The sequence below is a fragment of the Micropterus salmoides genome, unplaced genomic scaffold (genome assembly GCF_014851395.1).
Source record: "Micropterus salmoides isolate LMB-PRFRI ecotype aquatic unplaced genomic scaffold, ASM1485139v1 Ms_hic_scaffold_18, whole genome shotgun sequence".
Taxonomy (NCBI): Eukaryota; Metazoa; Chordata; class Actinopteri; order Centrarchiformes; family Centrarchidae; genus Micropterus; species Micropterus salmoides.
In genome coordinates, this window is record NW_024040928.1 from 1,327,902 (window position 1) to 1,332,764 (window position 4,863).

Consider the following 4,863-nt stretch of genomic DNA (forward strand, 5'->3'; position numbering starts at 1 on the left):
CCTGTAGGGTGGAGGCAACAAAGGGTATTCTTTTGATTGAACTGACCAGTAATAGTGTTGTAATTTTGTTTTAGAATGGAACTGCCAGGTTTTCGTATGCTGATGAAACTTCCATCCCGACTTTTATGGGCATCATCTCTATCCCTACATCCACATCAGATAGTAGATATGGAGCGGGATAGATATAACCTGTTCATCCCTCATTAGTTTTAATGATTCTAAAAGCTTGGTGAGGTTCCCTTCTTGCCCTGTGTTCACGGATATCACTGTGCAACACTCATCTCCAAAGTACTTACACACACCCTGTTCTTCAGCTAACATTGTCTCTAGCACAAACCTGTTCTGTATCGCCATCAGTGACGTAGTGTGTAGTTGCTCGCTGACAGTCTCTATGGCCGATATTGTCCAATTCACATATCTCTGGTGATTCCACCAAAGATAGGATACCCAACGGCTATTTCGCGCTATGTATTGTGCATTTATGGCTTGGCCAAGTAGTGGGACTGACCCTGCTATTTGTCCAGATATAATCCAATCTTCTCCTATTGCTGACGTCTGACGGCACACCGTGAGGTTCCTGATTCCAGGCTACATAAACTTTGTCTTCCTTGTCAATCTTTAAGCTCATAGCAATACGTTTTGAGTCTGCTATGTCTGCTTGACTGAGTACTGTTATTTGTCCTGTCACCATAACTGGAGCACATATCCCAGTCCAGTTTGGTGGCAACTCTACTTTCAGCCGGTCGCTGTCATCACACAACCATAAAATGTCTGCCATAGCATATGTACCTCCACCAAGGAACGGTATGGGGATGTCAGCACCACTCTGATTTCGTTGAGTTCTAAATGGAGCATAGTCTGCCACTACCTGTTGGCACTGAAACTTAGCTTTAGGAGTTGTATCACATTTATCGTGTGCAAGCACCGTTCTGCCATTTTCTACCTTTCGCTTACGGTGACACTGCACTTTGGCCTCTGGTCCGTTAACCATCATAGTTTTAGTATCCACTATGCAAAATGGGAACACTGTGCTTTCATTCCTAACGGCTGTCTGTGGTATCCAGTGTTCCAATAAGGGGTCCATGTAGGATGGACAATTAGTTCTATTCTGTGACCATCCATCAAGCTTTTTTGACATCATTCTTAGCATGCAATATGCAAAACAATCATTGTGGTGTTGGCACGCATCAAAACTTATGGGCAATATTTGAGGAACTCTTTTGCCATTGTAACAGGCTATGCAGGATTGAGAGCTAACCTGCCGAGCAGAATATTGTAGCCACTGACGAAACATACTTTCTCCCTGTATCACAGGCTTTACTCTCGGTTTTGTCCTGGTTTGTTGTATACTGGACTTGGTCTTCTGTGATACCCTGGGCTGTCGTTTGTTAGGGCTAGGCTTCAAAGTTGCTTTTGACTGATCATCTGACAATCCCCTTCGCTGCTGGCGTGGCGGGGATTTAATCAGTTTGTGGGCTAGTTGTTGTAGTATCTACAGTTGTTCCATTCACTTCATCCGTACACCTGTCAGAACTACAGCTTGCCGTTATTGCCACCACCCCTTCAGCCCCGCATTGCTCGTCAGCTGGCTGATTCTCCAGTATGTAGCCTCCTAGGCCTTGGGTCAGAATCTTTTTAAGCATGATTGATCTTACATAGGTCAAATTTAGTTTTTCACTTTTTGGCCATTTACCTTCCTGCACTGCTACTGTTGCTACTGCTAATGCACATTCAATCATCTGTCCCTGTTTCGGATGAACGTTCTCCTTCTGGGGAATCATATCTGGAACCTGACACGCTAGTAGTACTAGGACTGCTGTCACTGCTACCCACATCACCAGCTGCTTGTCTTGGAGTTTCTGTCTGTCCCTCTTCTGGGTCTGTTTCTTCGGGCTCTGTTTCTGTTCTTGCATAGGGACTGTCTCGCTCTGAACCTGCTCCTCCTCCTGCTCCTGTTTCACGTCCTGCTTCTGGGCTGCTTTCTGTCGGACTTGTGTATGTACATGAACCTGTACATGACCTTGGGGTTGCTCTTGTACTTGAACCTGAATCTGACCCTGTTCCTGACTGTAATTGGGCTTGGTGTTGGCCTTGGGATTGTGTCTGCATAGGGGCTTGGTTCTGGGCTTGGCTGGGTTTCTGCAGCTCCCTGTTCTGCTCTATACTCCTGATCATCTCCTTCTGAACCTGAATCGCCTGATTCTTCTGATTCATGGGCATCTCTATCTGATCCTGACTGTCCTGCTGAGTCCAGGGGTGTACTATCTGCATCTGTGACATCTTCTCTCGGAGGTAAGGATCCACTACTGGTTGTGCTGTCACTGGTTCGTCTAGCGCTGGTTCGTCTGGCGGCCAATCTGTCGGATCATCTCTCCCCCTGCAGGGCGGGCTCGCTGCTCCTTTGTCTGTCTCCCTCTGGGCTTTGGGATCGTCTAGCTCCCTGCGGGGCGGTGTCACCGTCCCCAGTGGATCCCGTTTGCCCTCCTCCTCTGACTGCGCTCCTTCTGGCTCATTTGCTCTGCAGTGGTTTAGATGGAATCAAACGTTCTTACCTTTTACTTTTAAGGCTGATGGTGTAGCAAGGACAACTTTAAATGGGCCTTCTCGTCTGGGTTGGTTCCACTTTCTTTTGAACACCTTGACGTACACCCACTCACCAGGGCGTATTGTTTGTTGGCGCTCTGGTATGGCAGCGTCTCTTTCCTCTGTGGCTCCTTTGACCTGTTGGAAGATAGTTCTGTGGATTCTAGTTAAATGCTGGACATAACTTGAAAATTCATTTTCTAACTGTTCAAGAGATGGCCCTTCATATGGACCTCTCAAATATGGAACAGGCATTGGCCTTGCACATTTCATGCGGTGTTAGATGCGTTATTCTGTTAGTTTGCGATCTCATAGCCATTAGTGCTAGCGGAAGAGCATCTACCCACTTAAGCTTACCTTTGCTGTCTTCTATTATCTTAGCTAGCTTCGCTTTCAGGATTCCGTTAGCTCGTTCCACTGTCCCTTGTGATTGTGGATGATATACACACCCAAATCTTAATGCCCAACATTTGGAGCATTGTCTTTATGACCTGTGCCACAAAGTGTGGTCCGTTGTCTGAACTAATCTTGTCTGGTAAGCCAAATCGTGGAAAAACTTCCCTACACAGGAACTTTGCCACTGACTTATAGTCTGGGCTGGCAGTTGGTGTTGCTTCAATCCATCTACTAAATCTGTCAAGCACTACTAGGATATACCTCATCCTGTTTACCCTCTCTGTCATGTCTACATAATCTATTATGAGATGTCTAAATGGGCCATCTGGCGCTGGAATGTGAGCCAGAGGGGCTGAGAATGACTTTCTTGTATTGAAAAGAGCGCAACCCTGACATTCATTCAATGTTCTATCAATGGTGGATGCCAGATATGGTGACCACCATACTGCCTGTAGGCGCCTGAGTACCTGTCCCCTGGAACAATGGTCTGGTCCATGAGCATTCCTTATAGCAAAGCGTGTTAAAAAATAGGCAGCACAAAATGGACCCCTCCACAGTCCTTTTTGGGGTCCATCCTCAGTTACTTGTCTAGCCCCTTTCTTTAGCCACATGGACATCTCATACACGTCAGCTGCTTCTTGTGCTGCAATGAGAGATGACAGATTTGTAAGTGGTTCACAATCTTCAACTGCCACCATAGGACCCATAACTTCCCCTATAGCTGCTCGTTTAGCGGCTTCATCTGCTTGGTTGTTACCTTGAGCTATCAGAGTGTCTGTTTTCTGATGTGCTGGACACTTTATAATTGCTACTGCGGTTGGTTCATGGATTGCTTCTAATAATGCAGAGATGGCTTCTCCATGTATTACCGGAGTTCTGTCTGCTCTGCAAAACCCTCTCTGTTTCCAAGTATTGGCATGCACATGACATACTCCATATGCATAAGCTGAGTCTGTGTATACAGTACATTCAAATGCTTTCCCTTCGCCAACTTACAGGCTGCTGTTAGAGCCTTCATTTCTGCTAACTGCGCTGAACATGGTTGAGGTACACTGGTGGTTTGAACGTCTGTGAAGGTATTATCTTTGTTTAACTGTACCACTGCATATCCTGCATGATTACCTGTGGCATCTCTGAAACAAGAGCCATCGACAAAGAATGTCAAATCAGCTGGGATTGGTTGATTTGGTTGATGGGATTGGTTATTGCATAATCGCAAATCCACGAGCGACTATATCCTGCCATGCCTAGAAAAGAGAGCATTTGCCCTACTGTTTGTGGTTTTGGTATCTTAGCTATAGCCTCTATCTGAGAGGTGGCTATCAGTCTCTTGCCTCCACTCAATGTTCTACCTAGATACTCTACCTCAGTCTGACAGAACTGTAGTTTGTCTTTGCTGACTTTGTGCCCTCCTTTGGCCAACGCTAACAATACCGACATGGTATCCTCCTCACATTATTGTTCTGATGCGCTACATACGAGTATGTCGTCCACGTATTGAATCACAGTGCTTGCTACCTCTAGATGTTGCAAATCTTGTGCCAGTACTCTGTTAAAGATTGAAGGACTCGAAACGAAACCCTGTGCTAGGCGGCTATAAGTTATCTGATGACCTTCAAATGTGAAAGCAAACAAGTACTGTGACTCTGGGTGTAGAGGCACACTGAAGAATGCTGAGCACAAATCTATCACTGTGTACCATCGTGTGTTTGGTGGGATGTTTGAGAGCAAGGTGTGTGGATCCGGAACGATAGGTATCTCTGCATCTACAATGGCGTTTATTTGTCTCAGGTCATGAACCAATCGGTAATCGTTTGAATGTGGCTTTTTAATTGGGAAGATCGGCGTATTACAGGGGCTCTGTGTTTTGACCAGGACCCCAGC